Source organism: Trachemys scripta, unplaced genomic scaffold (genome assembly GCF_013100865.1).
Source record: "Trachemys scripta elegans isolate TJP31775 unplaced genomic scaffold, CAS_Tse_1.0 scaffold_26, whole genome shotgun sequence".
NCBI classification, from domain to species: domain Eukaryota; kingdom Metazoa; phylum Chordata; order Testudines; family Emydidae; genus Trachemys; species Trachemys scripta.
The window spans coordinates 3,463,659-3,490,018 of NW_023260511.1; the positions used below are offsets into that span (position 1 = coordinate 3,463,659).

The 26,360-nt window shown below is 46.8% G+C and overlaps 1 protein-coding gene across 1 annotated transcript in view; it reads left to right on the top strand.

Annotated features, from left to right (window-relative positions):
- Positions 1–13,932: 13,932 nt before the first annotated feature.
- Positions 13,933–26,360, top strand: part of LOC117870319 (butyrophilin subfamily 3 member A2-like) — a 37,887-nt gene continuing 25,459 nt past the window's right edge. Inside the window, exon 1 of the mRNA XM_034757420.1 lies at positions 13,933–14,036. The gene's annotated coding sequence lies outside the window, so the exon portion shown is untranslated. The remainder of the gene's footprint in view (positions 14,037–26,360) is intronic.

Genomic DNA, 26,360 nt, shown 5'->3' on the forward strand with positions numbered 1-26,360 from the left:
CAGGACTCCAGAGTACCAGTAAGTCCTTTAAGTTACTTTCACCCCTGTCTGGGGGCATGTGTTACTCAAGGCTCTCAGAATCCACAGCAGTGGTAACTTAACTATTTCACTCCAGATGGTGTCAGCAATAAATCAATCAGAACACAGCAATTCCATCTGATAAAAGATTCATGCATAAGCGAGCTCTATCTAAAACTGCAGTTTATTAGATTTAATCACAAACAGACATAAGCAATAGGTTTAGAACATCCCAAATATTTATCTAAAATCTGGAATGGTATTGAGTAATTAACAACAGGTTCACAGTGGCCAGTTGCTCACCCGCCGGGGAGAAAAGGTGTCAGGAAAAATGTCTCTTAAGATGGCTTCAGAGGACTGCTCCCAAGTACACTATATTAGCTCGTCTTTTATAACTAACTTCTACAAAACATATAGGTCATAGTGACCCCAACTAAATCATCACTTTTCCTAACTTTCAATAAACTACTTATCAACAAACATTCCTAACAATCTTAATCATAATAATACTTCTATATCAAAGGTGGCTACATTCAAGGCTTTCCATCCACTTAACTTCTTTCAGGCTCAGTTGTTGACTTTTCTTTCCCTTCCTCCCATTCTGATTAGCAGAAACTGCCAGCTAGTTTTGACCTTGACTCTGAAAACCTGCTTTCAAATCGACCCTTAACTATGTGCTATTCTATTGCACATAATATGGTTGCAATTAGCTTAATCACATTCTGGTGTACACACACCCTTCAATTCCAGGGGAACACATTCACACACCTAGAGTGGAATGGATGTGTGCAAAATATCTCGAAGAACAGTAGTTATGAAAGGTAGGTAACTTTTATTTGGGGTGTAGGGTATGGGTCAGGCTGGGGGATGGGTTTTCTTTCCTGAAGTCCACAAAACACCTCATGGTTTTATCCTTTCTAGGTTCCCTCACAACAGGAGATGACCAGGGGCTTTTGGTCTGAGTCGTCTGGGACTCGCTCACTTTCCCACACGGCTCTGTCACTGCTCAGACTCCCAGCTCCTGGGCTTCAGAGACAGGCTTCCCTGGAGAACATAAGAGACGGAGAGAATGAGTGAGCCACAGACACACCCATCTGGTCCATAAATATCAGTGTGAGAGGGTCTTCATTCCCGCAACCTAGAATGTGATACACCCCTGCCTCGCTGAGCTGCTAGGCTGGGGGTAAGGCTGGGGAGAGCTCACTGCTGGTCAGGGAAGTGGTGTTTGCACAGGAGACTCTGCAGATGCTCAGAGTGCTGTTGGCTCATCCTGCGGGTGACGGGTCCCTCTCTGTGCGGATGCATGGAGCACCTGGACTGTGTGCGCAGAGAGTCACTGAGCAGCAGCCAGTTGCTTTCTAGTCCTGCAGCATCTGGCTCCATCAATATCCCCTGCAGGGCTAGGGTTGGGGGTCTAATTCTGCCCTGGCTGCCTGGGGGTTTGGGCTGGAGGGAGGTAGGCAGGAATCAGCCCACGGTTCAGGAACAGCAGTGGTGGGACGCTGTGGGAGATCAATGGAACCCCTGCAGCCTATTTCCCAGCCTGTGTCTCTGACACTTGCCCTGTGTTTTCAGGTCCATCCCAACCAGGTGCTCCCCACATTGGGACACAAACAGCCCCTGTGTGTTGGCTTTCAGCCCAGAGACTCCCCCAGCTCCCTGCATTGAGCCAATAGCTCGTGTGGGACCAAAGCCTCTCCCAGTAAGGCCTCCAGCCTGGCTCTGATGCCATCAGGCAATGGAGAATCCCCCCCGCACTGGATGGTTTGTCCCAGTGTTAATTACCCGCCCAACTAGAAATTGGCCCCGCGGTTCTCACTGGGACTTGTCTGGCGTCAGCTGGGCCCAGGCTCCCCAAGGCTCAGCTTATTCCCAGCGTTAGAGGGGGGAGGGACGTGATGGGGAGGGTTTGTGGGGGGTGGGAGCTTTGAGTGAATAGCCCCAAGTCACTGGAGCCCTGGGCTGTGGGCTCAGCTCTGACGTAGCATTGTCAGCCCTAGAGCTCAGAGCCCGTTGCTGTGGGAGGGACGACTGTACTGGGGGTGACTGGATGCCCCAAGCACCCCTGCGAGGGAGCAGCAGAGGGGGACAGAGCCCAGCTCTCCAAACACATGGGGACTGGACCGTGCTGCATCCCTGGAGTCAGCAAAGCCCAGATGTCCTAACTGTGAGGGGAGAAAAGGGCCAGACCAAGGCTGAGAGGGAGAAATCTGAGCTGTCTGCCTCAGAGGAGTTGATGTAGGAAGTGTGGCTGTTGGTGTTTCCCAGCCTAGATGCCCATTAGAACTGCTCCTGATGTACGTACAGCAGTGCTGTCAGACGGGCATTTTCTGGCTTCATTTCTCTGGCTTTAGGCTGGCTTAGCAGAAAAGTAACATTACTGTGGTTTATCTGAAAGCATCCACGGCCCCAGAGAGAAGAGACACCGACATACACGACCATCAGTCTGCAGCGGGACAGATGTCATTAATGAGCTTTTTGTTGAAATGCAGGTCTTGTAAGTGCACAGCCGCATCACAGAACTTCCCCAAATCAGAGGCATCTGTAGGGGCTGTGCAGCTAGGCAGTGGGGGACCTTCTCTGGGGCCACAGCTGAACAATGCACAGCGCCCAAAGTGCTGTTGGACATTGTAATATTCTCAGGGAACAAGCAGCCTCTTCTTCCCTTTGAAAAAAAAGTTTCTTCTGAATAAAATTGGTGAAAATGCCCAAACACTGCATTCCTTCCCCCTTACTCTTTATATTTTCATCTCAGCTCCCAAGTCCTCTGAGCTCTGTTTAGAGACTATACCGCCAGCCCAACATGTACAAAAATCATGAGGAAGGTCCCCCAAAATCCCAAGACTGCCTTAAAATGTATGAGTTTTTTTTATTATACATTTTGCATCCTTTTAGTTTTCTTCTTGTGTTTGATTCTTTAGGGGTTCCATTTTCCAGCTTTTCTTCACAGGCAAGGGGGCTAGAAACTTAATTTTTCAAACAAAAGTCAAAATTCTCACATAATCCCAACACTCCAGAGCTGAGGTTCAAAGGAAAACAGCAGATATCTTGTGACTCGCTGTAAAATCATGAAAACTGACAACAGTGTCAGGGTCACCTTTGAACTTGCAGTTTCTGTGACCCATGTCTCTTAAATGTCATGTTGGCTTATAGGGAAGTCGCAACCTTTGGCTTTGTGAAACTGGGTTTGTTTCCCTCAGTCAAATACTGCAACCACGTGGTAGCAAGAGAACATCATCAGAACATTTAGCTCCCTGGAAAGCAGTTACTGCATGAAGCAGTTACATTACTTTGATGCATGTGATCCACAGACCTCTGGAGCCAACTAGCAGAGGTCCCGGGAGTACACAAGGGTTACAAGGATCCCCAAGGTCTGGGATTTACATTTCAGTTCATCAAAGTGCATCATGTGAGGTTTCCACTGAAAGCCTGGGTCACACCCGGCCTCATCATTTTTGTCTTGTAGGCAGCATTAATGAGTGACTGGAAACAATAGGTAAGATGGAGTTTTCCAGTGGGATTGGTGCAAAGCCCCATCTAGTGGGTGAGAAGGTGCCTTCACCTAGACAAGGGTGAAGGGGTCAGAGATGAAATATTTCCAGGGGTTTCTTGTTATCTCTGCTCCCCTATTCTAAGAATTGCACATTGTCTATATACCCGATAGTGGAACCCTTGCGCTACCATCAATGTTCCCAGGTGTGAAACGCAGCCAAGTGCATATTGCTGAAGGCCCTGGCACTGTGTAGATGTGAGACATCCAAGAGGGCATGTTTCCTTCCAATGGTGAGAAACGTCCCGGCACCACATGCAGATTAGCCCCAGTCGCTGTTCTTTGTCCAGTCATCCTGTGACTCACCTGATGGGAGTCTCACACTAATAGGAAAATAAAAACTAGGGAAAGTAACAACAGCAACCCAAATAATTAATAGAAGACAGGACCTTTCTCCCAGACACTGTGCATTGTTCTGATTTAACATTTCTATTGTGGTAGCACCTAGACATCGACCAGTTGTGGGCCCTGTTGTGCCGGGCGCTGAACAGACAGAGAGCAAATGACAGCCCCTGCCCCAAAGAGCTTGTGTAAGTTTTGGGTGGGCTAGAGTTTGCTTTACCTCTCCTCTCCTCGTGCTTTGACACAATTTTTATAGACGAGCACACGGAATTTAGTTATCTGAGGATTTTCAGCAAGGATTGCAGAGGGTTATCTTTGTACAATTAAATTTAAAAAGAATAAAAGGAATGAACTTTTTTTAAGAATTAACTTTATAACATTTTATAATGATAAAAAGATAGCTTAAGTTTTACTAAGTAACAAGGTTATTTTATAATTTACGTATATTATTTTAGTTGGGTATAAGTATAAATAAAAGAAAAATTAAATTTAAACAAGTCAGTTTTCAAAAACAGTGAGACGTAATTAAGAATTCTAAAAGCTCTGACTGAGTTCACTTGATTTTTAGTTAGTCTGTGTTTATCAACTATATGTAGCTTACTGAGTGAAAATATGTTTTTCTGTTCCTTGCAGAATTTTTTAACTGGAATTCATGGAGACTTTTTCTCCTCTTCTACTTGACTGTGTAATTACTTAGTTAATTGACAAACTAATTAGTATTAATTACATAAATGAAAAATCTTGTTACAAAAAATACAAAAACTTTGAATAGCAAAATATAGATGACTTTTTCTTTATTATTATATTTCAAAAGATGAGAGATGGTGAACCGAGAAGGTTAACATAATTTGACTAAAATGAAATGATATTTATGATATCACTAAACTGCTGCAAAGTCATTCAGAGCTAGAAGAAAGCAGCTTGCTTTTTGCTCCTGTGGCTGAGCTTCTCCCAGCCCATACAGGCCACATGTTTTTTTTGTAAAGCAGTTGCCCCGACTACTGGCTTTCAATGGAGTTTATGAATCCAGCTACAGGGAGCCTTTGGAGCCTGCCCAAAACTACTACCCCCAATTTCAAAATCTTCTGGGTGTGCGATGCTAATTGTGCATCTGCCTAGCAACAATGCCCCAGACACAACTTATTCCTTTCCCCCCTTCTCTCTAGATACCCTACAGAAATCTCTCTCTATTAGGCATGTCAGACTCACAGTCTGACATCTGAACCACAAGGCTCCACTGGAGACAGTCGAATACCCAGCTGGGGTATGGAATATCGAAGCAGGAACAGAGACCTCGTTCCTTGGCCCCTCGTCCAGCACCTGTCGACTGAGCCCCAACTGCATTTTGCCGTTATTATATATGTAACAGGACCCACCAGAGATTCCAGCTGAGGTCAGGGCCCCTTTGCGCTGGGGCTGGTCTGCAGGGGAAAATTGACCAGCAGAACTATACCGTTCTTACTAATCCTCCACAGCTATCCAGGGATAAGTCCCCGTGGGGACACTCTTATTGCACTGTATGAGGGGCTTTGTCCAGTTTAGCTTATGTCACTTTGAAAATGATGTAAACTTAACCCTGCTCAATGCTCTCTGATTCTGGAATTAGTGGTCCCATAAGGAGTTATCCTGGGATGACTGTAGTGGTTTAGGTTTCAGAGTGGTAGCCGTGTTAGTCTGTATCAGCAAAAACAACAAGGAGTCCTTGTGGTACCTTAGAGACTAACAAATTTATTTGGGCATAAGCTTTCGTGGGCTAAAACCCACTTCATCAGATGCATGGAGTGGAAAATACAGTAGGCAGAATATATATACAAAGTACATGAAAAGATGGGAGTTGCCTTACCAAGTGGGGAGGGGGGTTCAGTTCTAACGAGACAATTCAATTAAAGTGGAACTGAGCTATTATCAACAGGAGGAAAATCACTTTTGTAGTGGTAATCAGTGTGGCCCATTTCAAACAGTTGACAAGAAGGTGTGAGTAACAGTAGGTGGAAATTAGCATGGGGAAATTATTTTTTAGTTTTAGTCAGACAGCCCCTGCTTGGAAGAGTTCCCAATCTAAGGGGGGGATTTCAAATGCACCTGAGGGATTTAGGAGCACAGGGAAGTGGGTGCAGAGAACAATCACACACAGCTGCTCATAAATCCCTTCAGGGACTTGGAAAATTCTCCCTTTAGACAAGGCAGAATTAATGTCCCCATTTCACAGATGGGGAACTGATGCACAGTCAGATGAAGTGACAGGCCCAAGGACTCTGGAGCAGAGCTGGGATTTGAACCCCAATCTCCCAGAAGTGTCACTCTTATGTTAAACACTTATGGTTTAACCATAAGCCCAGCCTTAACCCCTTCATTTGCAGTCTCTCTGAATAATGGATTATTTGTACCGAAGGAAGGAGCTGGGCTGGGCTGTCTGGCTGGGATAGTTCATGGCAGGGTTAAGATCAGACAGAGCTCGGTGTGACTCTGGCCTGTCTGGGAGTGAGCAGAGGGCTGCAGGCTGCAGGGCAGAGTGACTGACAGTGTCCCTGGCAGGGGAAGGGAGGAGGGACTGAAGGAGGTTGCAGCAGTTACCTGGGCAAAGACAGTTACCGCAGGGACCTATTGTGCAGCACTGACCAGTGGTGTCTCCCCAACACCCACTCAGAGCTGGGCATTGGTATCTCTTCAGGCAACATCCTTGTCTCCACTGCTCACAGCTGCTAAATGGGGTTCTTCCACTCTTAGGCCCTCTCCCCTCCATGACGCTGTTGCTCCCCTCACGAGTCTCCTCCAGACCTGCAGGCTCAGGCAGGTTCCATTTCTCCAGCATGAAGGTGATAATGGGCGCAGACACCAGCAGGAGGAGGACCAGGACACAGCGAGCGGCCCAGATGGCAGGGGACATGGTCGGCCCTGCAACATGGAAAATGACATGGTGATAGCCTGTGCAAAGCAGCGTGTGGGACTGTAGTACCAGCACTAGACACAGAGCAGCTGCTGTGTATCAGGGACCCCATGCGAGCTCCTGTAGGCCTCAATCTAAGGGGGGATCACGCTGCAGGGGGGCACATTCCCCCGACGAGAGGCCTGAGTGATGGAGGCTGTTAGGGCCCAGCACAGCCCTGAGGGGTCAGAGGAGCAAGGAATGGCCCAGGTTTGCTCAGACTGCTCTGGGATTCAGTGCAAAGGCCTCACAAGAGCCAGCGACAGACACAGCAGCCCAGACCCTATCACCCCTCTCCAGTGTAGCTGGAAGTTCGCCGCAGAGGTGATCCTGCCCTGGGCAGAGGGGCAGCACGAGGCTTTGGCACCAGTTGTGTCCTCAGGCAAGGATGGAAGTGGGACATAAGTGATGCCAGGAGAAAATGCCCCAGGAAGCCCTGAGCCAGGATTTCCCTGCCCTCCAATCAGATGCTCTTGTCTGTGGAGCTCCCTTGGGGATCTGAATGTCCTGGAGACCCCTGCACCCTTCAGACAGCCCGGGGCTCGCCTGGTGGGCAGAGCGGGTTGTGTGATGAGGCTGTGTGCACGGGCAACATTCCCCAGCCACCCTGTGCCTGGGGCAGCACCAGGCCTAGACCCTGCTCATGCCCAGTGCTGAGGGTTCAGGGGAGTTAAGTCCTGCCTGGCACTGGGGCCATGGGCTGGGTTTCACTACAGAGAGCTGGCTCTTTCCCTGGTGAAACTGCTGCAGGCAGAGGAGTTACCCCAGGGGTGAGTTTGGCACAAAGTGTTTATGCATCAAGGGGTGAGCTATGGGGACAGAACTGGGCTTGGATCCCTGGGGTCTGGCCCAAGAGCGTCTCCGTGAGCTGTGGGGTCTGACTCCTCTCCACTGCTGCTCGCCTGGGCTGTGTAATGGGGACAAGGAGAATCTGGGCCTGTCAGTGCCTCCAGGTGACACTCTTATGCCCAAATAAATTTGTCAGTGTGTGAGAAACGTGGCTGCGATGGCTGAGCCCAGCCCCCTACACCAGTCAAATGGGACATGACTGTTCCCGAATGGGAACCTCCCCAAAGGGGCTCACTGACCAGCTCTCTCAGACCTGCCAAGTGTCACACACATCACGGGTATTTGGCAGCCCTGGCCTCCTTTGTAGAAATTGTGTGTGGGCATGGACTCCCCACACGGTGTCCTGGAGCCTGGGGGTGGCACTCAGCTACAAGCCAGGAGACCCTGTGATCTAGGCCCAGCTCTTCTACTGAGTGTTACTAACTTCTCTGTGAACTTCACAGACCCAGGTACTAGCCAAGAGCTCATGCCCCTATGGTATAGGTGACAGCTGTCATTCACCCCTTGTATGGATAACAAAGGGTTGTACAATGTCACTTGAGGCAGAGCTGGGAACAGACAATAATGTGGCAAACCCAAGTCTCATACACTTTGTCTCACTGCCTTTCAGAGGGCATGTGCCAGTTTTATGTGCTTGGCTATGCTTCCCTTAACACTACCCACAGTCTGCTCCCAGAACCAAGAAGAAAACCCTGGAGTTCTGGGAACCAACTTCCCACTGCTGTCTCACTAACAGTCGTGTGACCCACCAACAAAGCAAGTGTCATGTTTCCATCTAGGGGCTGGTACACATGAAGGATAACAACCTACTTTTCTGCCTGTCACCCTGTTGCTTAGCTATCTGCATCTGCATTCTTCGTCTGCCATTATATGGACAATTGTACTGGCTCTGCCATTCACCCACATTACCAGTGATGCTGAGGTGCTGGGCAGGGCTGAGCTGGGATCTGTTCATCCGGTTGTTGCTGTCCTTGATCTCGTACCCACAGGCATAATTCCCGGTAGTGCTCCTGGACACCTTGTGGTCATAGTCGTAGGTGACCTTCTCCTCTGAGCCTGTCTGGGACAAAATCTCCTCCCCGTCCTTACAGAAGACGATGCGAGTGGCAGGAACCCGGGAGTACACAGAGCACTGGAGCAGCATGGAGGCCCCCACCCGGGTGGACGTCTGGCTCAGGTAGAGGGTGGGAGCAGGGAGAACACCTGGGAAGGGGAATGGGTAAAAGCCCTCAGTGGGGCTGTCAGAGGTTCCCATTTTAGGGGGAGCCCAGGGAGAATTTTGTCAAAGGAAGTTGGTTGCCATGGAAGCAGCTCACAGGGTATGTCTACACTGCAATAAAAACCCATGGCTGACCCATGCCAGCTCATTTAGGCTTCCAGGGCTTGGGCTCAGGGCTGTGTACATGGCATGGGCCAGCGTCAAATTGCAGAGCAGGAGAAGCTCTAGGGCAAGGAGCTCTGGGCAATGTCTCTGGAGCAGGCTCTTATTTCAGCACAGCTGGGCTATGGGGGGATAATGTCAGATCTGGAGCCTGATCTACACCACAGAGTTATGTCTATGCAAGGTGGCTTACATCAACCTAATTACCCCAGTGTCTACACTAGAATGCTGCTTCTGCCGAAATAAGTCCCCAACTTCACCGACATAATACTCCACCTCCACAAGAGGCGCAGAGCTTATGTCGATGAAGTTAGGGTGACGCAGTGTCCATGTAGACACCACATTACTTATATCGCCTGTTGTCTTTCAGCCTCGAGTCTGGCTGACAGCTGGAGCCCTCCTCCTCCCACTACTGTGCTGACAGTCCAAGCTGTCAGCTGGGCACAGGCTCACAGCTGGGGCTGTCAGTGCCGGGTGGGGGTTGAAATGTGAGCCCGCATCCAGCTGACAGCCCAGGTTGTCAATGCTAGAGTGGCTGTCCAGGTGGAGTGAAGGGGGAGCTCTGAGCTCCACACAGGGTTGACTGGCTCCAATGCCTCATAGCCGTCGGTGAAAGCATTCCTGGTGGGGATGCACACCGCCGACAGAAGGAGCAAGTGTGGACTTGAACCTCCACTTTAATTACTGTGGTGGCTGTATGTCAACTTAAGTCAACTTAATTTTGTAGTGTAGACAAGCCCTGATACTGTCAGCTAATCGGGGGTAGGGACCAGACCTTCACATAGGGGTGTACAGAACCAGGCATGATGGACCTTGATCCCTGACAGAGGTGTCAGGGCCACAGTTCAATAGTAATGAATAATAATTTTCTGCAGCTTTCTGTTAATACAAACCTCCCTGGCATGATAGATAGACAGAGGGGTGAATGTGTCTGGGGACGGACAGACAGACAGACTCACCGGGAGCTGAGCAGATCTCCTGGCTGCTGGGACTCAGCGCTGTGAACAGAAAGGTGCCGTGTGGTTAGTGCTGGAGATAAAATTTTCCCTTTTCTGACATCCCTTTTGAGGGACAAAATCTGCCCTTAACAGATAGGGAAACAATTCCTGGTTCATGTTTTGTGGAAAAAGTGAACCAGGCAGGACGTTGGATCTGGGGCATGGCAGATTCCTTGCGCACACAGACCTTGGCTGACCTAAGACCAGCTTTCCCTTCAGATCTCTAGAGGACCAGATACTCAGCTGGCGTAAGCCGGCATTAACTCCAATGGAGCGACACTGATTCACTGATTCTGACCCAGTTGCTCTCATGCTCAGTGTACACACTGGTTCCCATTTCTCTCCCACTAAAGGGGATTTGCTGGCAGTCTGGTGTTGTTCTTGGCTCTGTTTCCTTGCAACCTGCTACGAATTAGCACAGGATTCTTGGATACTCACCGGAAAGCAAGAGGCACAGAGACAAGATCATCGGTGCGGTGTGGGGAACCAATCTGGATGGAAACAGCCCAGCGGTGTCTACTCCTGACAGGGTCGGGAGGGGACAATCTGCAGTTGCTTCCTGCTCCCACCTGCCCCCACTGCTCTGTCTGACTTCAAACGAGAAGCTCCAATTTCTCTCTCTGCTCCGATCTGCCACTGTCTGCTCCCCTGGGTTGGATGCTCCAGCCAGCCACTCTCCCTGCTCCCAGGCCCTTGGGGTCTGTAGGGCTCAGCCAGCAGAGACGCCGCAGACTCTCTCTGAAATACTCTGTCCCCTCATTGGGTCTGATATTTGTAACCGCTCCCCGTTTCCTGCTCCCCGCCCTGGCCACAGCATCGCTATTTAGGGCTGGAAGATTGAGAACCAAAGGAGACTAATTTACTTGTTTCAGTCTAAAGATATCTAAAGATATCACTGAGGAAACGCCTCCCGTCCCATCTCACTGCCTGGGGGCTGAGACAGCCCCTGGCTAAAGGCACAGCTGGGCCAGGGTGAAAGGTCACTGGAGGACCTGGGATGTTGGATGAGCCTGAACCTTTTTCCTCCACCCTGGTCTTGAGTCCTTGGTGAGAAGGACCCAGCTCCCCCAGGGGCAAATTCACCCTTTGGGCTTAAGGGGTGATAAATGGGGCTCCTGCCCTGACTGCCCCCTCTCCCCATTCAGGGCTCCCGAGGAGTCTGCTATCCATGCTGAGAGATGGGCACCAGGTCCCTTCCCCCATCCTGGTCCCTTCTGCATCCCTGCTCATCCTGCTGTCTCTGCCAAGAGACGGGCATCAGGGCACGGCTGGATGGGAAAGAACACAAGGCAGTTGAGAAAGAGCATCCAGAAGTGACTTCTGAGCAGGTGTGGAGCTCAAATTAATGTGACTAAGCAAGTGGGGAAACCAAAAGAATAGGCCAAAGAAACATGTGGGAGTCTTGTGAACAGACATTAACACCTCTGCCGGATGCCAAGCAGCAGAGGACCTCAGGGAAATGTGTCAGGAGCACAAGGCAGAGCAGTTTTGCAGAGCAACTTTGCAGAGTAATTGATGCATATGTGGGTAATCCTGGAATGGTGGCTGGGCACATTTCACCACTGGGCTGGAGTCTCCTGTACAGATGCCTCTTCCCCATCCCCAATGAGCTCTCCACAGGCTTGACCCTGAGCTAGTAGCCTAGCGGCGCGGGGGTGTATCACACGCTGTGATGTGGGATTGAATAACCTGCTTTCACAATGTTATTTTTGTCCTCACACGCTAACCTGCCTCATTCACGCTCTCTCTCCATTTAGTCTGTTCTCATGAAGTTTCCAGGGGAGTTTATTTTCATAATCATACATTTAAAGGCCACAAAGGACTGATGCAGTGTTGCCAACTCTCATGATTTTGTCATAAGTCTCATGATACATTGGCCTCATTAGCACTAAAAAAATGATTTCCACCCCTTCTTGCCAACAGCTAAGAAAAGCCCACTTCCACCTTAATTGAATCGGCTTGTCAGCACTGACCCCCCACTTGGTAAGGCACCTCCCATCTTTTCATATACTGTGTATTTATGCCTCCCTACTGTATGTTCCACTCCATGCATCTGATGAAGTGGGTTTTAGCCCACAAACACTTATACTCAAATAAATGTGTTAGTCTCTAAGGTGCCACAAGGACTCCTCATTGTTTTTGCTGATACAGACTAACACGGCTACCACTTTGAAACATGATAATTACTGTTTTCCTTAAAGCTGCAGCTCCTGGAGTCAAGTGGATATGTGATGATTTCAGCCTTCCTTCTTAAAGAAAAATTAATTTCTAGCCCTCATGATTGTGGAGAAAGCTTCAAAATGTGACCCCAGCACATCCAAAAGGCTCAAAAAGCAGAAGACCAAAAAAAAGAACACCACATGTATTATTTTTACATAATCTCATTCTTTTAAAGACAATCTCATGTTTTTTGGTGAGTCTGACTCATGATTTTTGAACATTTCAGGTTGGCAGTACTGCTAATGAGGTCATCTAGTCTGAGTGTCTGCATAGCACAGGCCAGAGAGCTTCCCCCAGGGATCCCTGCATTGAGCTGCTAACTTCTGGCTGTGCTAGAGAAAGTCTGGTAGAAAGAGACGTCCCCTCTCGGTTTAAAGACTCCGAGCTGGCTCACATTTCTAAACGCTGAGATGGTTGTGGTTCATCAGTGCAAGAAGGCATGAGGAGGAAGGGAGATGCAACAGAGCAACTGGAGATAGGCCATGATGCTTAGCTCCAGCTGTGGGTCCTAATCTGACCTTCCCCAGAGTTGGGAGTGTGGACTTGGGGCCTATGATAGATACAGTCCCAGGCCACAGAGTTAGGATCTAAACTCCCTGAAGGTCTGGGTGTGGGGATTTTCCCTCTGAGACCAGAAGCACAATAGTTACCGGAAACAATGATTCAGAGTCTGACTGAGGAGGGGAAGAGGATGCTAGATCTGGGGTGGTTGGACCTTCCTGATCATCTCCCCATCCCCGGGAAATAAACAAACACTGCAGAGTTGGCAGCTCCGGTTTCAGTATGATCCTTAACGACAGTTGCAACACCGCTCATACCGGTCCCAAGCGGTAATAATAAGGCCTTCATGTTTCTGGCTGAAGGGAAAATAACAGTTCAAAGGGAAAGGAACAAGATAACAATTCAAAGAAGAGTTACTAACAAGCTAGCCTTTTAGCCGCCAAGATGACTTAACTGCTTAAATGTAATTGCTACCTGCTTAACATAACTATAGAAGGAGGGAGTGGGAGAAGGGAAGAGCTTAGCTACAAAATGTATAAAAAGAGAAAAGCTGCTTATGATGATGTGCTTGATCTGAGACGTACCAGTCTCCTTGCACCGCTTTGAGATCTCAAATAAACTTTGATTGCTTCTCCACCCTGTGATTAATAGAGCTTGTTCCTTAGCTCAAATAGCAGAAACCTGTGTTGTGGTATTGAAGATCCTGGGTTCAAACCCTACTGATGATCCCACTAGGAGCATGGATACACCATCACACTGCTGCCTCCTTAAAAGTCATAGGTGCTATTATACTCTGCACCTTCTGTCCCATGTTCAAGCCCATTGCATTACTTTGCAGTGAACCCTGGACTCCTGTTTTCTGTGCATGGGATGGGGGTCAGCTTGGGGTGGGGAAAAGGGATGGGAGTGGGGAGCAGATCCAGGGGTAGGGTAGTATCAGCACTTAGTGCTCCCATGCTGTGGGCCTCCCATGCAATTGGAGGATGAACAGGAACCCATCGCTGTATAAACTGCTCACTGTGTCTCTGCAGGTAACTGAACACCTGTCCTGGATCCTGGCCAGATAATATCTCTGCTGGGTTAATGTGTGACTGACACCCTGGTGCTTTCACTTTCCCCCAGTTGGGTTCGCAAACAGCTCCAGGATCCCTTTGCTCCCAGCATGTCAGTTCGGTTCCTTGGGTGCTCTGTGTAGTGCTGGGACCCCTGGCTTGTTACATGGCATCTCCTGTGACATGCTGAATCTTTAAGGTAGGTCCTTCCTCGTTATTACCCCTGTTCCTTCGCTCTTGGGGGCTGCTCACACTCCTGCCCCCTGGGAATATGTCCCCACTGCCATGGCCTGTTCCCACATCCCATCAGTGCTGGGCAAACCCCGATGGCAGGTGTGATTCACTGCTCAGCCTGTTATCCCCTCACTGCATCGTGTTGCCATCTGGAGTTCCTTGTGGCCTTTCCCTGGGAACACAGCCTCTTCAAAAGGGCCTCACAACCCTGCCCTGCCGATACCCCTAGGAGGAGGGGTTGCCAGATCAGACGTATGTGTGTGTGTGTGTGTGTAGGGGTCATTTGTTGCCTCCCTGGCTGTTATTATTATGTGTATTACAGTATGACCTAGAAGCCCTAGCTGAGTTCTGGGTCCCCATTGTGCCAGATGCTGCACATACAGACCATGAGAGATTGTCCCTGCCCCAAAGAGCTCTCAGTCTGGCATGAGGTGTAGCTGAGCCTAGCTGGGCTCAGATCCTTTCAAGCCTCGTCTCCATGGGGCATTACATTGTGTTAGAACATATGTTAACCCAGCACAGGACACTGAACGCACAGGCCTGGTCTGTGCTGGAGGGATGTGTGGTGTTAGATAACATACTAACTGTCAGACCTAGTAGTTCATCAAGCCATCAGCTCACGCTCTGCCAACAATGGCAGCCTGAATATCGACCTGTCGTCTCAAGCACTTCTGTGCTTTCTCCCACACTGACACCATGCACGGGAACAGCTCCCCACCAATGTTCAAAAAGCCACCATCTTCCCCTCCTCGAAATCCTTCCTTGGAGCCTACCTCTGCCATGGGGCCTATTGAGCACTTGTTACTAGGAGACTCACCTGCGATGGGAAAGACCTGGGGTCAAATTCCTGCCCCAAATCTGAGGCAGGGACTCAAACCTGGTTCTTCCAAATCCCAGGTGAGTCCTTCAACCTCAGACTCTACCACATGCCCACTCTCCCTGTCTGAGTGAGACTTGCTCCCAGCTGTCTTTAGGGCAGGGCCTGAACTGGTGGGTGCTCTCAGAGCAGCTAGCCCTTAATCTGTCTATGTCTTTTTGTGGATCTGGCCCTTAACTCCTATTGAAAGTCAATGGGACTTAGGTGCTTTTTCAGTATTTTACCCTGTGTTATTAGGCTGAATAACAGCCCTGTAAAGAAGCTGGAAACTAGAGCTGGTCAAGAATGTTCCCTGGAAAATGTTTGTAATGAAAAATGGCTTTCAAAAGTATAGGAACATTTTCACCAAACAATTTCATTTTATGTGAAAATTTTCAATAAAATGATTCACAACAAAAACATGTTCATTTCATTTCCAGTCTGATGGAATCAAAATGAAAACTGTTTAAGGAGGAAAAGAATAAGAACTGAATTAAAAAAATAATTATGATTGCATTTTATTTTAATTGTATTTCCATTCTTTTTTAAACCATTTTTGTTTGTTTTTTAATCATTGTGTTAGAATATTGGAGGACTTTGGGAAAACTTTTAAATGAAAAGAAAATTTTTGTCAGAAGAAAATTTCCCATTTTCGTAAGCCTCCAAGAATCCCCAGCACCTGCTATGTCTCAGCTCTGTGGCTTTCAGAGCCCCGTTTGCATACAGATAATAAAATGGCTCAGAAACCTACATTCACCCTTTGCTCTGGGGCTGGGCTGGAGATGCAATGATAACAGAGCAGTTGGATAGGGGCCAGACTCCAATCCCTCCTTCCTGGGCCAGGAAGGGCTAGGAGCTCTGCAGAGCGTGGGGCTGTATTAAGACAATGCCAGGCCCTAGGCTCTCCCTGACATGAGGCCCCCATATACCTGCCCCCTAGCCAATGGGGTAGCAATGGTAGAGTCCCCGCTTCCACTCCTAGAGAGACAGGGCCAGCACATGGGCCCCCTCTGCCCCCAGAAAGCTTGGGGCATCAACAAGGATTTTCCCCTTCACCCTCACTTCTTCCCTCAGCAGTGGGGTGTTGGTTTTAGAGATATGTTTGTGCAGGAATATAATGTATAGAGTATTAGAGGGACAGTATACCTATCTCATAGAACTGGAAGGGACCCCGAAAGGTCATTGAGTCCAGCCCCCTGCCTTCACTAGCAGGACCAAGTACTGATTTTGCCCCAGAACCCTAAGTGGCCCCCTCAAGGATTGAACTCACAACCCTGGGTTTAGCACTATTGAGCTATCCCTCCCCCCCGGGAGTATAGATTATGAACATAGGAATTTTGAGCCAGCCCCTGGAAGCAGGGGCGTGCAGAGCAGTTCCCAACAGACACTCTCTAGTTTGTTTTTAATAAAAGTTTGATTCCTTTCTCACTCACTGGTTTGTTGTTTAATGAATCCCAAGATCATGGTGTCAGAAGTGCTGCCTGAGAGAGAGACTGCAGAAATCATGTTGAGGTTAATTCCTGTGTTTGAAACTGAAAGCAGAGGCAAGGGGAGTAGGTAGAGCAGGAAACAGAGACAAAACAAATTTTTTTATATGTTTTATGAGCACAATAGTAGCCAGACTAGCTTAAGAAGGGAAGAAAGCCAAAAATGGATGTGTCACAACCTCCATCCAGTCTGCAGTTTTCAGGCAACGTTGCAGAGAACTGGAAGAAATTCCAACTGAGATTTTAATTGTATTTAGCAGCCGCAGAAGAGAAAAATTACAAAGTGAAATCATCAGTGTTTTTGCATGTTTTTGGGGAGAAAGCACTGGATATTCATGACACCTTTAAATTTGAAGGTGAAAGGATGAAGTTAAGTAAAATACTGACTTAATTAGAGGAACATTGCATACTAAAACAGGAATGAGACTTTTGAGAGACACCATTTTTTTATGTGTAAGCAGGGTCTGAATGAATGTTTCCCTGACAGCTAGCTGGGAGGGGGAGAGACTTTGGATGTGTTGATGTACATACAGTTTGCTCCTGCTCTGCTCACATATTCAGCAGATAAAGCGGTGTCAAAGTAATCAACTTTGGCTGGTGTTGGGTACAAATCACTTTAATACTGAAGTGCAGGGGTAGTGAAATATGGTTACCAATGTTGTAATTATTGTAGGAGTACAGGAAAACAGGACTGTGCTTAACCTGTCCCAAATGAGGGGTTCACCCTCAGCTGAAAGAACCTCATTAAGCCAGAGGCTCAAATGGCAGAGCCCTGTGAAGGAAAAAAGGGGTGGGGACCAGTGTTTTAGCCAGGAGACCACAAACGCTTCCCAAGGGTCCTCTCTGGACTGGTTTAACCTGTGCTTTCCCCCTTCCCTACCTGCCATGCGCCCCCACTTCCCTTCAAAGAAAGAGCTAAATAGGCTTTATTGGGCACTTCTTTGTTATATTAAATGCTCAATCACAGATGAAATCAGTTGTGGTAGAACTGTGTTTCTGCCCAGCCTGCAAAGAGCTGAAAATTACTGATGTGCAGAGGTCACAGCAGAGAGGCAGGTGACAGCAAAAGGCAACTGACAGCCAGGTGGAGAGGTGCAATGAGCGGCCAGCAGGGCAGCTGGAGGATAGACATGGCAAGAGCAGTGAGCAGGTGGCCAGCAGGGCGGCAGCAGAGAGGCGATGAGCAGGCAGAGAGGGGCCGCGAGCAAGTGCCAGAACAGCAGAATGAGTAAGGTACCTCTTTATCCCACCCGGGGGGGGAGATGAACTCTTCAGATGCACCTCTGAACTCTGGGTCTGCACTGACCAAGGATGGCAAATGTGAGGGGGGATGCAGAAAAGAGTTGGGCACTTGAAAGAGATTTTTGGGTTGCTGGACGTAAGAACCTGGGGGGAGAAGGACACTGCCCAACCTATTGAGGGTGGGTCTTTTACTCATGTTTTTTGTTTATGAACCCTGTTTGCGGTGTTTTCCCAAATTAATGCCGAGTTACTTTCCTCCTTTTATTAAAAGTTTCTTTCCTACACTCAGACTCTGTGCTTGCGAACGGGGAACTATTGCCTCTGAGGTACCCAGAGGTGGTGTGTAAATTTCCCAGGTTACTGAGTGGGGGCTTGAGCTGGTTCTGTGTTGTATCAATGGAAAGAAACCCCTAGATATTGAATCCGGCCCTGGTTGCTGCTGGCTCCACCTGGCAGAAGGGTTACACATGCAAACAAAAACTAATGACACCATAGAAAAATATGTCACGGAATTAAAGAGACTCAATAAAACCTGTGACTTTGGTGAGTTGACAGACTTTCTGTTCAGAGATAGAATCATTTGTACCATTCAAGTCAATGCATTGAGAGAGAGAGAGACTGCTCTGTGAAGGAGATTTAACTTTAGAAAAAGCTTTCCAGTTACGCAGGGAAGCAGAAACTTGAATAGGGGAATGGTGCATGCTTGTGCTTTGATACATTTGGTTGATTTTTTAAAGAAAAAGGTTGAAAGAATAGAATGAGAGAACTTAAAAAAATAGAGATTTTTGTTTTTAAATGGTTAGGTTGAAAGAATAGAGGCAAGTTATTAAAGAAAAGAAAGATTTTTGGCTAGGTTTAGTCAGGAGAGATGATTTTAAAGGCCTAGTTTGGCATGTTATTAAAGAATAAAAAAATTGAAATAAACTTAAAATGGTTATTAAATATAAAGTTAGGTTAAAAAAGCACAGATAAGAGAAAAAAGGGGAATTTTATAAAGCGGACACTGTTTAGTAAGCACATGGTAAAAATATAAAGCTTGGTTAATAAAGAAGCATTTAAAATATTAAATATAAGGGGAGATTAAGAAAAGAGCTTTTAAAAAGAGTTAAATAAATGAGAAATATAAAGGTAGGTTAAAAGAGAGAACATGGCAGGACCAGGGAAAAGAAAGCCCCTTTGCAAAGGGCAAAGATAGGCAGCACGTGGTTGAGTCAGAGAGAGAGCGTGAGATCTTATCCTTGAGACTGTTCCTGGGGAAAGAGGGAGCTCCCAAGCCTCACAACCCCTCAGGCTAGTTATCTCTGCCTTTGGATCAGACCAATCAGATGCTGTTCTACAGCTGTATCATAGAATACATTTTCCTGAACCAATCCTATAGTCCCAAGATTTTTAAACAAGAGCCATTTCCCTCCTCTCCCCTCACAACCCCCCTACTACCCTCCCCTTTAACTGCCTTATTCTTATCTAAAAAACAGACCCCAAGCATCTTTCCCGCCATGTAGCGGGTGCTCTAATAAATGTTACATAGGTGCTTTAATAAATGTTAAAACCATAGGCCCTTAGTAACAAACAGTTTTAAAAAGTTTTTTCCTATGCTTTTGGTGAGGACAATTTGAAGCTGCAGCAAAAGCAGCTTTGTTAGCCAGTGAATTAGAAATAAAGAAGGCTGTTAGATGTCCAGAACATAGAGATAAGAAGTTTATTTATTTTTAAACTTTTGAACAAAAGCAAGTAAAAGTTATATTAAGTTTTGTAAAGGAATAAAGCTCTATTTATAATCACTTGAAAAGACAAGCCTACTTGAAGAAACAGCCCTTTATTTATAGGTGTTTTAATAAAAAAATGAGCATGAAGAAGTACCTCAGGGTTCAACCCACAAACGCTTACTAACAAAACATTTTTAAAAGCTTTTCACTATGCTTTTAGTGAGGACAATTTGAAGCTGCAGCAAAAACAGCATCTGTGAGCCAGTGGATCAGAGATAAGAAGATTGCTTCTTCCCCCACTTTTTAACAAATAGAGGTGAAAGTTATATTAACCTTTGTAAAGGAATAAACACTTTAAAAGACAAGCCTATTTGAAGAAACAACCCTTCATTTAGTACTATTACATATGCGTTTCAATAAAAAATTAGCATGCAGAAACCATTCCAGGGTTAAAACCATGGACAAACTGTTTATAAAAATAATTTATAGTGATAAAAAAGTCCCCCCACCCATATTTTAGACTAACATTGGTCATTTTTTAGTGAGGACAATTTGAAGCATTATGCTTTTGCAGCAAAGACACTGTTAGCTGCTTCTTACTCCATTTTTTAACAAATACAGGTGAAAGTTATATTAACCTTTGTAAAGGAATAAACACACTAAAATACAACCCTATATGAAGATACATCCTTTATTTAACATTTTTAAGGTGTGTTTCAATTAAAAAAAGAGCATGCAGAAACACCCCAGGTTTAAAACCACAGGTCCTTAGTAACAGCCAGTTTATAGTCCCCTTATTCCTCTTCTTTGCCACCATTATTTTTTCCTTCATAGTAGTCTCCTTCAGGCCACTCAGTGTCATCTCTCTCCTGGGCTGTAAACTGGAGAACCTTGATCTCTCAGGAATAAAAGGGCTTTAGAGAATTAACATGGTATACTTTAGGTTTTAGGGTAGGGTCTGGGAATGTTATGAGGTAATTAACAGCTCCCAGGCGCTCTCAGACCATAAATGGCCCCCCCCACGATGCTTTCATCTTATTGGCCTGGAGCACTTTTAGGACCATGACTTGGTCACCTACTCTGAAGAAACACTCTCTGGCATGTTTATCAGACCAGGCCTTTTGCTCTTGTTGAGCATCCTGTAGATTTTCTCGAGCAAGGGCTAGAGAGTCTTTGAGGGTGTTTTGCAGTTTGGTTACAAAGTCCAAAATGTTAGTTCCTGAAGAAGATGTAAACCCCTACCATTGCTGCTTCACCAACTGTAATGACCCCTTAACTTTGTGGCCATAAACGAGTTCAAAGGGTGAAAATCCCAAATTGGGATGTGGTACAGCCCTGTAGGCAAAGAGCAACTGCTGCAACATTGGAGTTCTCATTCACGCATGTACTTATCATGGCCCCCAAAGTCCCATTAAACTTCTCCACTAGGCCATTTGTTTGATGGTGGTAAGAGGTGTCAACCAAGTGGTTCACCCCATGAGCTTCCAAAAGACATTTCATGGTCCCTGCCAGAAAGTTAGTTCCTGAATCCATAAGGACGTCTGAGGGCCAACCTACCCTGGCAAAAATATCTGCCAATGCCTGGCTCATGCTTTTAGTCCCGCTGTTGCTTAGAGCTACTGCTTCTGGCCATCGGGTGGTAAAATCCATGAAGGTCAGTATGTATAGCTTTCCTCTGGGTGGTATCTTAGGGGAAGGACCCGGAAAATCCACAGCTAAATGCTGAAATGGAATCTCAATTATGGAGGGTGGCTGGAGAGGGGCCTTGACCTGGTCTTGGGGCTTTCCCACCCTCTGGCACACCTCACAAGACCAGACATAGGTAGAAACATCCTTGCCTATTTCCCTCCAGTGGAATGACTTCCCCAAATGGTCTTTGATCCTGTTCACACCAGCATGGCCACTACGGTGATAGTGGGCTAAGCTCAAGAGCTTTTCCCTATACTTAGTTGGAACTACCAACTGTCTCTGAGGATGCCAGTCCTCCTTGTGCCCACCAGAAAGTGTTTCCTTATATAAGAGTCCTCCTTCTACAACAAACCTGGACCTATTGGAAGAGCTGAGAGGCAGTGGGTTGCTCCGTGCCGCCATGCAAGCTCCCTTGAGCCTTTCATCCGCTTCCTGCTATGCCTGGATCTGCTCCCTTGATGCTGGAGACATTCTTTCCTTGCTGGGTTGTAGACTTGGGCTTTGTCCCACTGGAAACGATGCAGGCAATGAGGGTGTCTCCATCAACTGTAAACTGATCTCCGCTGGTGCACCAGGTTGTATATTAGGCTCTGGTGAGCTTCTTGCACCGGTTTAGCTGCTGCTGTAGGTACAGACTCTGTGGCGCCCTTTGGTGCTGGCTCCCCTGACTCTGGAGTGGTTGCAAGCACGGGCTCTGGTGCTGACTGCTCCGCCAGTTCCCATCCTTGGGCTGGTTCTGGCTGGGTCCCAGGAACTGGATTTAAACTGCTGCCATAGACTCTGGTCTAGGGTCTGGTTCCACCACCTCTGGCTGGGTTCCTTTAGGAGACTCAGGAATGGAGTTAGGTGTCGAGACCAGTTTAGCCTGGTTGCGGGTGACCATCCCCACCCATTTTGTTAGCCTCACATGGTTGGCTAAATCTTCTCCCAGCAGCATGGGAATGGGATAATCGTCATAGACTGCAAAAGTCAATATTCCTGATCAGCCCTTGTACTGGACAGGCAGTTTGGCTGTAGGCAAGTTAAAAAAGTTGGCCTTAAAGGGTTGCACCATCACTTGGGCCTCTGGGTCGATGAATTTGGGATTGGTGGATAGCTGACATCTGTGCTCCAGTGTCTCTCCATGCAGTAATTTTCCTCCCACCCACTCTCACAGTTTCCCTTCGCTCTGGGGGTATTTGTGAGGCATCTGGACCTGAAGGCTCTCAGTAGGACCCCGGGCTGATGAGTTGCAGTTCACATGCCCCAGCTCATTACATTTAAAGCATCGCCCAGCTGACTGTGGGCTGGGGCGAGGTGGGTGGCTGGAGAGTAGGGTGGTGGGACGAGAGGGCATCTGGGGTTTCCATGGCTCTGTGGAGTGCTCCTCCTTGCGAGGTGGAGCCTTGGGCTGACTACAATGTTGGGGTGTTGTCTTGGGTTCCCCCTTCTGGTATCTGCACCAACTGCTACTAGTTTTTTTCTTCTCTGCCACCACCACCCATTTGGCTCCGATCTCCCCTGCCTCAATTACAGTTTTAGGCTTCCCATCTAGGATGTACCTTTCTGTTTCCTCAAGAACACCCTCTAAGAACTGCTCCATTTGTATTAGGAGAGAGAGATCTTCCAGAGACTTAACATTTGCTCCTGATAACCAGGCATCCCAATTTTTTACAATGTGGTAAGCGTGTCAGGAAAATGCCATGTCTGGTTTCCACCTTAGGGCTCTGAACTCTGATGGGCATGCTCGGGTGTTAGCCCCATTCTAATTCTGGCTTTTTGTTTAAAAAGTTTGTATTTGTTCATGTGTTCTTTAGGCATTTCAGCTTCCACCTCTGCTAAGGGTCCACTGAGTTGTGGCCTCAGCTTCACCATTTACTGGTCTTTAGGGGTGTTGTACCCAAGACAGGCCCTTTCAAAAAAATTTAAGAAGGCCTCTGTATCATTGGCTACCTTGTATGTGGGGAATTTCTTGGAATGGGGAGAAGGACCTGGAGAAGGACTGTTAGGACTACCTGGTTGACCCAGCTTAGCCTTTTCCAGCTCTAAGCACTTCAGCTCCATTTTCACCTCCAAGTGCTTCACCTCTTTCCTCTCCTCCACTTCCAAGTGCTTCACTTCCCCCTCCAAGCGCTTTGCCTCCAAGCACTTCACCTCTCTCCTCTCCTCCGCCTCCGCTTTTTGCTTTTTGCCTCCGCTTCCGTCTCCAAGTGCATCATCTCTAGGAAGAAATTCCTTTCTTCCATAGTTAGAACTCGGCCTGGGTTAAGGGCATCCCTCCATCCTGGCACCTGGATTTCGGGATGAGGAAGGCTGACCCTTCCATCCTGGGAAGTCTCCAGTCCCCATTCCGTCCCTACCTTTCTGTCATTGAGAAGGATGTCTGGGCTTGATCTGGGTCTTTCTTCTCTGTGGCATGCTGCTTTGAGAAGACTGGTTGCTCTAGAGTTTTGGTGCCCAACTGCAACCTCATGCACAGGGCTGCCCTACTCTAGCTGTTTCATTGCCGTGAAGCTAGAAAAGAAAAAAAATACATCAGAAAACACAGGCTATTGCTAGATTTTAAAAAAACAACAACACAAGGATAAAGGATTAAGCATCAAGAATCACTTTTTAAAAGTTACTAGCAAACAAAAGCATTTGGGTTTAGCACAGAGGCATCCACAAGCCATAAAGAAATAAAAAAGAGATAAACTTAATTGCATCTTCCTAGACATTTTCTGATTTACTTACATATCTGGGGTTTCAAATAAGTAGTTTCTAGGTATGATCTGATGATGTTTTATACCTGGCCCAAGCTCTTACAGAATAGTCCCATCCCCTGTCTCTGCTTCTCCCTGAGAACAACAATAGACAGACAAAGGGGAATTTTTTTTTGCCAATTTAAAAAAGTTCTAGCCTTCCCATTGGCTCTTTTGGTCAGGTGCCCATGTGATGGGTTGGGTCACAGAGACCCCCTTGGGACTGCCACCTGATGTGCGGAGACTACCTCTGATCCCGTTTTCTCCGGCAGCTTGGGACTTCAGTACCCTGTTTTGTCAAGCCAGACACGCTAACCTGCTACAAACACAGAACCAGGTCTGAACCACATCCCACAAAAGCTACAGGCTTAACTGAAAACAGGTTAAAAAGTGCTCTTGTCTCTAGCACCCAGATACCCATGTCCCAATGGGATCCAAACGCCATAAGAACATAAGAACATAAGAACGGCCGTACTGGGTCAGACCAAAGGTCCATCTATCCCAGTATCCTGTCTACCAACAGTGGCCAATGCCAAGTGCCCCAGAGGGAATGAACCGAACAGGCAACGATCAAGTGATCTCTCTCCTGCCATCCATCTCCACCCTCTGACAAACAGAGTCTAGGGACACCATTCCTTACCCATCCTGGCTAATAGCCATTAATGGACTTAACCTACATGAATTTATCCAGTTCTTTTTTAAATGCTGTTATAGTCCTAGCCTTCACAACCTCCTCAGGTAAGGAGTTCCACAAGTTAACTGTGTGCTGCCTGAAGAACTTCCTTTTATTTGTTTTAAACCTGCTGCCTATTAATTTCATTTGGTGACCCCTAGTTCTTGTATTATGGGAATAAGTAAATAACTTTTCCTTATCTACTTTCTCCACATCACTCATGATTTTATATATCTCTATCATATCCCCCCTTAATCTCCTCTTTTCCAAGCTGAAAAGTCCTAGCCTCTTTAATCTCTCCTCATATGGGACCCGCTCCAAACCCCTAATCATTTTAGTTGCCCTTCTCTGAACCTTTTCTACTGCCAGTATATCTTTTTTGAGATGAGGAGACCACATCTATATGCAGTATTTGAGATGTGGGCGTAGCATTGATTTATATAAGGGCAATAATATATTCTCTGTCTTATTCTCTATCCCCTTTTTAATGATTCCGAACATCCTGTTTACTTTTTTCACTGCCACTGCACACTGCGTGGACATCTTCAGAGAACTATCCACGATGACTCCAAGATCTTTTTCCTGATTCGTTGTAGCTAAATTAGCCCCCATCATACTGTATGTATAATTGGGGTTATTTTTCCAATGTGCATTACTTTACATTTATCCACATTAAATTTCATTTGCCATTTTGTTGCCCAATCACTTAGTTTTGTGAGATCTTTTTGAAGTTCTTCACAGTCTGCTTTGGTCTTAACTATTTTTATCAGTTTAGTATCATCTGCAAACTTTGCCACCTCATTGTTTATCCCTTTCTCCAGATCATTTATGAATAAGTTGAATAGGATTGGTCCTAGGACTGACCCTTGGGGAACACCACCAGTTACCCCTCTCCATTCTGAGAATTTACCATTAATTCCTACCCTTTGTTCCCTGTCTTTTAACCAGTTCTCAATCCATGAAAGGACCTTTTCTTTTATCCCATGACAACTTAATTTACATAAGAGCCTTTGGTGAGGGACCTTGTCAAAGGCTTTCAGAAAATCTAAGTACACTATGTCCACTGGATCCCCCTTGTCCACATGTTTGTTGACCCCTTCAAAGAACTCTAATAGATTAGTAAGACACAATTTCCCTTTCCAGAAACCATGTTGACTTTTGCCCAACAATTTATGTTCTTCTATGTGTCTGACAATTTTATTCTTTACTATTGTTTTGACCAATTTGCCCAGTACTGACATTAGACTTACCGGTCTGTAATTGCCGGGATCACCTCTAGTGCCCTTTTTAAATATTGGTGTTACATTAGCTATCTTCCTGTCATTGGGTAGAGAAGCCGATTTAAAGGGCAGGATACAAACCATAGTTTAAAAGAGAACTGGATAAATTCATGGAGGTTAAGTCCATTAATGGCTATTAGCCAGGATGGGTAAGGAATGGTGTCCCTAGACTCTATCAGAGCGTGGAGATGGATGGCAGGAGAGAGATCACTTGATCATTGTCTGTTAGGTTCACTCCCTCTGGGGCACCTGGCATTGGCCACTGTTGGTAGACAGGATACTGAGCTAGATGGACCTTTGGTCTGACCCAGTACGGCTGTTCTTATGTTCTTATGTTAAAAGTTCCGCAACTTCACATTTGAGTTCTTTCAGAACTCTTGGATGAATGCCATCTGGTCCCGGTGACTTGTTAATGTTACATTTATCAATTAATTCCAAAACCTCCTCTAGTGACACTTCAATCTGTGACATTTCCTCAGAGTTGTCACCAACAAAATCCAGCTCAGGTTTGGGAATCTCCCTAACATCCTCAGCCGTGAAGACTGAAGCAAAGAATCCATTTTGTTTCTCCACAATGACTTTATTGTCTTTAAGTGCTCCTTTTGTATCTCGATCATCAAGAGGCCCCACTGGTTG